Source organism: Lepidochelys kempii, chromosome 3, assembly GCF_965140265.1.
Source record: "Lepidochelys kempii isolate rLepKem1 chromosome 3, rLepKem1.hap2, whole genome shotgun sequence".
Classification (NCBI taxonomy): domain Eukaryota; kingdom Metazoa; phylum Chordata; order Testudines; family Cheloniidae; genus Lepidochelys; species Lepidochelys kempii.
In genome coordinates this window covers 24,120,439-24,131,828 of record NC_133258.1, presented here as the reverse complement: position 1 = coordinate 24,131,828, position 11,390 = coordinate 24,120,439, and positions in this window count along the sequence as shown.

Genomic DNA, 11,390 nt, shown 5'->3' with positions numbered 1-11,390 from the left:
CCATCGTGTCAGGATTTCTGGTAGCACTGCTGGGGAAGCCCTTCCAAAGCTGCTGCCTTTGCATAAAGACACTGGGATCTCCACCGCAGGCCCACCTCACAATCCTGGTACATCCACTAAGCATCCTGTGCCACACACAAGCCTCTTCCCTCCCATCAGTCCCTCTCATACAAACATCCCCACTCACTTCCACTTGGTTTTCCGTGTACACCCAGAGGTGCTGGAACAATTTGTATAGTGGGGTGCTGAGAGCCTTTGAACCAAACTGTAAACCCTGTATATGATGGAAACCATTTCAAGCCAGGGGGTGCTGCTGGACCCCAGCGCTCCTAGTTCCAGCACCTATGTGCACACCATGCAGCAGTACCATGGAGAGCCAAAAAGGATGAGCAGCCATGTAGAGAAAGTATGATGGAGATGTAGGAATATCCCTGCATTAGGACACGGGGTAGAAGCAAGATTTGTGGGGCCTAGACTTGGAGTGGAAAGAAACTGCACTCTAGTGACCCACCATCATTGATTAGCAATCTGAGGAGCTGTAGAGCCAGAGATATGGCTTCAGAAGGCTATATTAGTGGATGTAAGGTTTACTTCCATCAACTGAGGGGGAACAATCATTTTTTAACTGGTGAATGTCTCTACCATAGATGTGGCCTCAGTCTCTTTCTTCCACTCTTCTTCCAATATCTGGTGATTTACAGCAACTCTTCTATCAAACACAGGACATGCACCTCTGTTTGGTTAAATATCCAGCTCTAAAATAACCATCGTGTTTGTTAATCCCCTAAGGAAGCATGCATAGAATGTGTGTCTTGGTTGTCTCATAAATAGTGTGAGAACAACTTCATAGGTTGTATAGCTCCCAGCTGGAACCTTACACCCCAGTGACCTCTGCAATCTCCTTAATTGCCCAAGTCTTTCCAAATAAAGGAAGCAACACTGATTTACTACATTGTATAAATGTGTTTTGTAGAGTAGTTTGGCACAATAATATTTATGTGCACTCATTTCCTGACTGCAAATATACCCTTTGTTCAAATCAGTATATTAATACTAAAGGATCTAAAGATAGATTATTATTTTGGCATGAAACCCCTTACCACTCCAAATAGATTAAATAAGCTGCTAGTGCATGCACAGCTCCACGTGCTCCTCAGCAAGATGGACCTAAATTCTGCAGCTGGATCCTTGAATCCCCACCCCCCCTTCAGTTTAGTCCGATTAAGCTGTTTGAGTTTGACTTCCACCTCGGGTGTGGTAATTTCTACCTCCACATCCTCATTCCCATTTTTAAGAAAGGAGAAAAAAGTGATCCAGGAAACTGCAGGCCTGTTAGTTTGACCTCAATTGTAGACTAGGTCTTGTATCAAATTTTGAAAGAGAAAGTACTTAAGGACATACAGGTGAACAATAATTGGGAAAAATACAACATGGTTTAAGAAAAGGTAAATCATGCCAACCTGATCTTCTTCTTTGAAAAGATAATGGATTTTTTAGACAAAGGAAATACAATAGATCTAATCCATCTGGATTTCAGTAATGCATTTGATACAGTTCCACATGGGAAATTATTAGTTAAATTGGAGAAGACAGGGATTAATATGAGAATTGAAAGGTGGATAAGGAACTAATTAAAGGGGAGACTATACCAGGTCATACTGAAAAGTGAACTGTCAGGCTGGAGGGAAGTTAATAGTGGAATTCCTCAGGGGTAGATCTTGGGACCAATCTTATTTAACATTTTTATTACTGACCTTGGCACAAAAAGTGGGACTTTGCTAATCAAATTTGCAGATGACTCAAAGTTGGGAGGTATTGCCAATATGAAGGAGGATCAGAATATCATACAAGATGATCTGGATGACCTTGTAAACTGGAGTAATAGAAATGGGATGAATTTTAATAGTGCAAAATGCAAGGTCACACATTTAGGGACTAACAACAAGAATTTTTTGCTATAAGCTGAGGACATATCAGTTGGAAGTGACAGAGGAGGAGAAAGTCTTGGGTGTATTAGTTGATCCTGGGATGACTATCAGCTGTCAGTGTGATATAGCTGTGAAAAACACTAATGCAGTCCTAGGATGCATCAGGCGAGGTATTTTTAGTAGAGACAGGGAAGTGTTAGTACCATTATACAAGGCATTGGTGAGACCTCATCTGGAATATTCTGGCCTCCCATGTTTAAAAAAGATGAATTTAAACTAGAATAGTAGTAGAGAACGGCTACTAGGATGATCCAAGGAATGGAAAACCTACCTTATGAGAGGAGACTCAAAGAGTGTGGTTCATTCAGCCTAACCAAAAAAGGCTGAGGGGATACATGATTGCTTTCTATAAATATAGATAAATACCAGGGAGGGAGAGCAGTTGTTTAAGTTAAGCACCAATATGGACACAAGAAGAAATGGATATAAACTGGACATCAACAAATTTAGGCTTGAAATTAGATGGAGGTTTATAGCCATCCGAGGAGAAACATTCTGGAACAGCTTTCGAAAGGGAGCAGTGGGGGCAAAAAACCTAACTGGCTTCAAGACTGAGCTTAATTAGTTTATGGAGTGGATGGTATGGTGGGACAGCCTACAATGACATGTAGCTGATCTACGACTGCTAGCAGCAGGACACCAGGTGGGAAGGGCTCTGAGTTACTACAGTGAATTCTTTCCTGGGTGTCTGGCTGGTGGGTCTGGCCCACATGCTCAGAGTTTAACTGATTTGGAGTCGGGAAGGAATTTTCCACCCGGTCAGATTGGCAGAAACCTGGGTTTTTTTCATCTTTCTCTGCAGCATGGGACATGGGTTACTTGCAGGTTTAAACTAGTGTAAATGGTGGATTCTCTGTAACTTGAAGTCTTTAAATCATGATTTGAGGACTTCAGTAAATCAGCCAGAGCTTGTGGGTCTATTACAGGAGTGGGTAAGTGAGGTTCTGTGGCAGGCAATGTACAGGAGGTTAGATTACATAATCATGATAGTCCCGTCTGACCTTAAAGTATGTGAGTCTAATTTGTTTTCAATGTGTCACAGAATTTTGTACTGACAATACATAACTTGCACTGTACAAATTGTCAAGGGGACTTATGACTTTGACTGTTGGGTTAAAGACAAATGGGAGTTTTGGTATATTGAGGCTTTTGTCAGGTTTTGCAAAAGTTTGGGATTGTAGGACGGAATAAGTAGTCCAGCTGGATATTTCTGTCAATGATAAAAAATCTGAGGAAGAGATTGACTTTAAATTAATATGAATAAGACAGATGACTTAATATTGGTGGGGAGAAAGGGGACAAAATTTTGTTTTGTATAAAATATGGAGGAATTTTACAATTTTTTGTTTAGTCCAGCTTTCTCTTCTGTGATCTGCACCTGTCTAGATGATTGGTTGAACACATTTTATATCTAATGGATACACAAACACAAGTTTCACATCTCCGTGGACAAAAAATTGTTTTTCAAATGTACAAATGTTGATCCAAATCTGATCCAAATCTGATTGTGCCAAATAGAAGGGGGACCAAACTTTGTTCGGACAGGCTGGATATAGTGGTCAGGATGGTGTTAAACCAGTGATAAAAGGAGAGGGTAAAAGGAGGGAAGATATGAGAACTCAGCACAATACCGAGAGGTGAGAATATAATTAATCAAGGAACCAAGGATATGAAGAGAGGAAATTCTTGACTTGCCTATACACCAGTGCTAGGAGCCTGGGTAACAAACAAGAGGAATTGGAATTGCTCATTTAGGAGCATAAATTTAATAGAGTTGGTATTACTGAAATCTGGAGGAATGGATAGCTCAGAAGAAAATGATCTTGAATACTTGTGGATCAATGTCCTAACAGACAGAGCACAAGATGGGGAACTAGTTGGTGTAGGCTGTAAACCACCAAATCACACTGGGGACAGGAAGACTGCTTCCTTATGCACTTATCTACAATGTGTAGGGGGGAAAAGCTTGTGTGATCATAGAGGACTTCAATTTGAGTGACAGAGGTCTCATGCTACCAATACTAAAATATCCTTGGAATTTCTAAACGTTATAGATGACAGTTTCCCAACTCAAGAAGTGTTACAGACAACACAGTGGAATTCTATATTAGACCTTTTTCTAACAGATAAAGAAGAAGTAATCACAGAACTAAAAGTCTTGGAATACTGGAAAGTTCCAGAAGACTGGAAAAAAGCTAATGTGCCAATATTTAAAAGGGGTAAAGGGATGATCCAGATAATTAGAGACCTGTCAATCTGACATTGATCCAGGGCAAGATAATGGAAAGACTGATATGGGACTCAATTGGTAAAGAGTTAAAGGAAGATAATATAATTAATGCTAATCAAAATGGATTTACGGAAAATAGATCATTTCAGACTAACTTGATATCTTTTTAATAAGATTACAAGTTTGGTTGGTAAAGGTAATAATATTTAAATAATATACTTAAAGTTCTGCATGGCATTTGACCTGATACTACATGAAATTTTTATTAAAAACCTAGAAAGATATAAGTGAGCATGGCATACATTAAATGAATTAAAAACTGGCTAACTGACAGATTGCAAAATGCAACTGTAAACGGGGAATCATCATCAAAATTAGGTTGCTAGTGAGGTCCCACAGGGATCATTTCTTGGCCCTATGCTATTTAACATTTTTAGTAATGACCTGGAATAAAACATAAAATCATCACTGATAAAGTTTGCAGATGACAACAAACGCGGGGGAGTGGTAAATAATGAAGACAATAGATTGCTGACATAGAGCAATATGTATTATTTGGTAAGCTAGGCTCAAGAAAACAATATACATTTTAACAGAGCTAAATGTAAATGTCTACAACTTGGAGCAAAGAATGTAAGCCATACTTAGAGGATGGGGGGACTCTGTCCTGGGAAGCAGTAACACCAAAAAAGATTTGGGGTTTATGGTGGATAAACAACTGAATCTGAGCTCCCAGTGTGATACTGTGGCCAAAAGGGCTAACACAATCTTTGGATGCATAAACAAGGGAATATCAAGTAGGAGTACAGAGCTTATTTTACCTCTGTAGCTGGCACTGGTATGACCACTGTTGGAATACTGTATCTAGTTCTGGTGCCCACAATTCAAGAAGGATGTAGATAAATTGGTGAGAGTTCGGAGAAAAGCCATGAGAATGACTGCAGGACTAGAAAACATATCTTATAGTGATAGACTCAATGAGCTCAATCTATTTAGTTTGACAAAGAAAAGGTTAAGTAGTGACTTGATCACAGTCTATAAGTACCTACATAGGGAGCAAATATTTAATAATGAGCTCCTCATGTTAGGGGGCTTATTCCTTCACCCACTCACATCCCTGGTCCTTCTCGCATGAACAGAGAGCAACAATACCCGAAATCCAAAGGTGCAAACAATTCAATGTTTACTGGGGTGAACTTCCAGCAAGTATGATTACAGTTTCCTTCCTTAGTATCCTCCTTCCCAGCTCCGACACCACAGAGCCTTACACCTGTGTCCCTGTTCCCATTCCTGCCCTTAGCCAAACATTATTCCAATTTCCACAGCCCCATTCCCTGTTCCCATTTCCCCTTTTAGCAAAACATGATTCCAATTTCCTTACCCCTATTCCCTGTTCCCATCTCCCTCACCCACATGCCCACCCCCTCCCACCCACACCCACCCACACCCACCCCCTTCCTCATTGACTACAGATTATATAGTAAAACTTGAGTTCTGCTTAGCTATACCTTAACCAATCATTTTCCTGAAATTTAACTAACCAATCCTAACATATTGTAACATGATTATGTAACCAATTATATCCCACCACCTTAATTAGTTTACACCCAGCAAAATTAATTATACAGCAGACAGGAACAATCACAGAACCAGACAGAGATTATACAGACAAACAATAGCAAAGTGGGAACTATAATGACAAGACAATACAGAAGTGAGGATTTCACATCCCAGCTATTGATAAGTGAGTTCTTGCCAGACAGGATGCTATCAAACTAAGTTTCCTTTTACATTTTCTAGGCACTTCCCTTTCTCTGGAGGTGATAGGAATACAATCCTGTCCTGATAGTGCCTAACAGCCCAATAGCACCTTATTTCAATGTGACTAGTTTGGAATGTGAGGATGTGACTGTTTGCTTCCTAGCTTATGGCTGCCTCTGCTGCTTAGCCAAAGGCCTTAGCCTAAGAACAGGGCCTCAGACTGTCACAGTAAGAGAAGGCCCTTACACCAGCAGACAGTGATTTTGATTCTTCTTTTATACCTCTAGAACTAGCCAAGTGATAAGAATACACCTAAATTCTTAAAGTGCAGGCCTTTGCAGACAGGCCTGAATATCTTTATCCTAACACCTCAATCTAGCAAAGAAAAGTAAAACAATCCAAGGGCTGGAAGTTGAAGCTAGACAAATTCAGGCTCAAAATAATGATATATAAGTTTTATTATATTTTTAAAATACAACAAATATATTAAAATTCAAGATTCATCATAATACACAAAGTAAGTAAAGAGGGTTAGGATAAAGGGAAAGTAGGGGAAATGACCTTCTATCTTCAGGGTCTGTATTAATCACAGACCTCTAAAGGGTCAGCTCAAATTGTTTTGAATTTCTTGGGCATTGCCCTTCTGTGGAATGCCAGTTGTTTGTTTGCTGTTACGTCAGCCATATCACTGAGCCAGGCACTGGTGTTTGGTGGAAATCGATTTTTCCTTTTTTGAAGGATTAATTCTTTAGCAACCAAAGCTGCATATTGGAACCATGTCACCTTTTTACAGGTAAGCTTCAGGTATCAGGAATATATCCAAGAACAAAAACTTACAGAGGAGGGCTCCAATTTAGCATTCAATATCAAATTGGTCCTTTGACTAACCTCATACCAGAAATTCTTGATGCAAGGGCTCTCCCAAAAAATATAAGTTTATGAAGCACAAAGGGACTATAACACCAACATTTCCAACAGCAGTCACCATTTATGAGGCCCATTGCCATTAGCCTAAGTGGGGATCAGTATATTCAAAAAAGTGTCCTTTCATGAAGAAGCCATAGTCTCGGGTCTACAGTTGCTTTTTTAACTTTAGATACACTTGTATTCCATGGAGTTGAAGATAGCTGTGTATTCAAATCTCTATTCCAAGCAATTCTCAAATTATCAAACTTTGGCAAAGCTTTTTGGATCAGAAAATTGTAAAAGGATACCACTGGTTGAGTAAATCCAGGAAGTTTCCTCCAACACAATAAAAGTTCTGGAGGTTCTGGAACTCCCAATGCATCCGGTCCAAATACATTGGTAAGTAAATGCTTTAAATGGAGATAGTTCCATGCTCCAAAGCAAGGCAAGCCAAATTGTTGCTGAAGATCTACAAATGGTTTAAATGTATCATTATATATTAGCTGTGACACAGTCATAATTCCTCTCTCCATCCAATCCCTCCACATTACGGTTTTGTCACTCATAGGCATACATTTTTAACAGTGAGAATACCATTGGAACAACTTAACAAGGGTCATGGTGGATTCTACATCACTGATAATTTTTAAATCAAGATTGGATGTTTTTTCTAAAAGATATGATCAAGGAGTTATTTTGGGGAAGTTCTATGGCCTGTGTTACAAAGGAGGTCACACTAGATAATCACAATGGTCCCTCCTGGCCTTGGAATCTATGAGCCAATGAAAATTTAATATGAATACAAAGTGTTCTCATAAATATAGCTATGGTCTAGTCAGTATGTCCTTCTTCTGAGATTCCTGATTCAAGAGCACTGATTCATTATTGCTGTCTAGAAGTAAAATAAATTAACAAATATTTTTTCAGGAATTAAGACTATTATGAAAAGTTGTCACTGTTATATTTGGACCCAGAAGAGAAGGAGATAGACAGACATAGAGGGAACTGAAAGAAAGCTGTTTACTATGTTGGCTTTATTGTTCTGGTACCAAATCTGAAACCATCATGAAAGTGAGGCTTTGCACTGCCGGGCGGGGAAGGAGTGCTTATACATTTAAAGTGACAGGACATCACATTCCTCCACCCTACTTTAAAAAACTTCCCAAATATATACACATTATCATTTACATGGCTAACATAAACCACTATATATGCTAACTAAAAGTTGCAGGTGGACTACTGCAGACTCTCAAATTCCCAGGAATTATTCTGCCATGGAATAGCAACTCACTAACTAAACAATTTATTAGTTCAAGCATACTGCTGGTTTTCGCACTCTCTTGGGATAACACGGTGATAGTGGTGTGGCAGGAACAGTTTGGGGTAAATAATCAACAGGATCTGCTACGAAAGTTTCTTTAACCAAGTCATCATAATTAGAGTTGTAAAAGAAGGTTTGATTAGAGGAACAGAAAGTCCTGCTGGAACATCCCTGGACTTGGGTACTTGTCAAGGCTGCAACTGGTCCATATGTCGTTTCCATAAAATACCATGGGATAGTTTAACCACAGACAAAACAGGTTGCATGCATTTTACAAGTTCTCCAGGTACCCATTTTATTCCACAACCCTAGTTGCGAGTCCATAGTAAGACTCCTACTTGAAAAAAATGATGACAAGTATCACAAAAAGAAAAGGAGTACTTGTGGCACCTTAGAGACTAACCAATTTATTTGAGCATAAGCTTTCGTGAGCTACAGCTCATCCGATGCATCCGATGAAGTGAGCTGTAGCTCACGAAAGCTCATGCTCAAATAAATTGGTTAGTCTCTAAGGTGCTACAAGTACTCCTTTTCTTTTTGCGAATACAGACTAACACGGCTGATACTCTGAGACAAGTATCACGTCATTGATCAATTTGCATAACTTGGGATTTGGCTACGTAGATGTGAAGCAACATCAGGACGTAGCAAATCTCAACAGGTACGCAAAGGCCACTTCAAGAAAAATGTTGCAGGTGATTCCTGAGTAGTAGCATGTGCGTTTTCCTGTAGATAATCAAGAAATTGTTCAATTTCTGCTGATGACTCAGAATAGACTTGTTCACTCTTAAGGCGTGCTTAAGTGTTTGTACAAAATGTTGCGCTAGTCCATTTGTAGAAGAATGGTATGGAGCAGAATGTATGTGCTAAACTCTAGCTGAAGATGGGAACCTCTGAAATTTTTCAGATCCATTGTCACTCACCAACTATAACAGTCAACCAGATTGACTAAACAAGGTACAAAGATATCCAGTGGTCTTGGTAGCTGCAGTAGAAATCACTCAGAAAATTACTGGCCACTTTGAATGGGCATCAACACTGACCAAAAACATATAACTGTTTAAAGGTCCAGCAAAGTCCACGTGTCCAAGGAGTCTGAGGTAATGATGAGCCGGGCCAGGATCATGCTGAATTTGCTGACACGTAGTACAGCACTTCGCTTTCCTCTCAATATTTTTGTCAATCCCTGGCCCCCGACATGACTCTGGAATATGGTCTTCATCCATACAATGCCAAAATGAGCTTCTTGAAGAGCCTCCAAAACCTGACATTGAAGTAATTTTGGAATGATAACTTGCATTCCTCATAAGATGCAACTGTGATTCACAGATAATTCATACTGATTTAACACAAATTGTGTAAACTGGGGATTCTTATGATCCAAGACTGTACCTTGTAGTACCATTCCTTTCACAAGAGAAAGCACATCATCCTTAGCAGTTTCTTTGTTGATATCTGTGTTAACAATAGGTCCATCAAATTGAGATAAAATACTTTCTCCAAAGTTTCTTTGGGTTGACAGGAGCTTGGGCATGGCAGGCACAACAGCCCATTAGCATTGTCATGCTGAGTCCCTTTAAGGAATGTAATAGTATAGCAATGAGCTGAAAGTAGCAAGTACTATAACTGCATAAGAGCAGCAGCTAATGACAGAATCCCATCTTTTGGTCCAAGAATTAAAAGTAATGATGATCCATCAGCAATGTAAAATAAGATAGGAATGGAACATCCGAATTCAAAAGATCATGCTGAGACCTTCTTGCTCTATTTGCACATATTTCTTCTCAGGCATAGTGAATGTTTGTGAAACGAAGGCTATGCCATCAGAAAATATGTAGGAAAGAACTGTACCCACTCCATTAAGTAAGCCTTGTAAAATACCTCAGTAGTAGGTAAGTATTATTATCCCTAATTTACTAGGGATAAACTCAGACACAGAAAGGTTATGTGTCCTGACCAAAATCGTGCAACAAGGCTGGGGCAAGGCTACTGAAAATAGAGCAGAAGTGGGAAGAATTTAGATTATTAGTATTAATGTTAAAAGAAAAGGAGTACTTGTGGCACCTTAGAGACTAACCAATTTATTTGAGCATGAGCTTTCGTGAGCTACAGCTCACTTCATCGGATGCATGCCGTGGAAACTGTAGCAGACTTTATATATACACAGAGAATATGAAAAAATACCTCCTCCCACCCCACTGTCCAGCTGGTAATAGCTTATCTAAAGTGATCACCAGGTGGGCCATTTCCAGCACAAATCCAGGTTTTCTCACCCTCCACCCCTCCCCCCCCCACACACACAGATTCACTCTCCTGCTGGTGATAGCCCATCCAAAGTGACAACTCTTTACACAATGTGCATGATAATAAAGTTGGGCCATTTCCTGCACAAATCCAGGTTCTCTCACCCCCTCACCCCCCTCCCAAAAACCAGACACACAAACTCACTATCCTGCTGGATATTTGTTATTTGTTTTGCCTCAGTTTTTATGGTCATTGTAAAAAAAGAAAATCCTTAGGAGGGATTTTAATATGAAAATTACATAATTATATGTGTGTAATAATAAACACATGGATATATGTAAAATGTAATTATGTAATCAAACGCAATTTGTGTTGATTCTTGATTATATTATATATAATCTTTAGTCATAATGAAATTAATAACACTGGTCACACACACGTTTTTTTTCTCCAGAGCATCAAGGATTTCACCCCCTCAAACTGTGGTGTGTCGCTAGCAGCCTTGGTTAGTCAAAAAGTCCTGAAGTAGCCTCTTCTTGCCAATCTGTACAGCTGCATTGCTGCTTTCAATTTGCTGCAAAACAGACAAGGGAATCTTGGCCTTAAGAAACTGCTGCCAAGAAGGAGGGGGAAAAGGAGTAAAATGTAAGGGAAATCACTGTTAAGAATGCATCACATGCATTTGAGAATATTAGGAAATATGTATATTGATATAATATATATTCCTTCTAGTTACAGTTAATCTGTTATTACTTCCTGTACAATACATATGTGTGGATGGGCCTTGCAAATGTTCACTACACAATTGAGAAGGGAAATGTAACCACTTAAAAAGTTCTCTGCAATTATAGGTGTCTGTTAAAACAGGAGGATTTAGTCAAAACAAAACAAAGCAAAGCACCTCATTAACCACAAGCTACCTGCTGAGAGATTGAATACC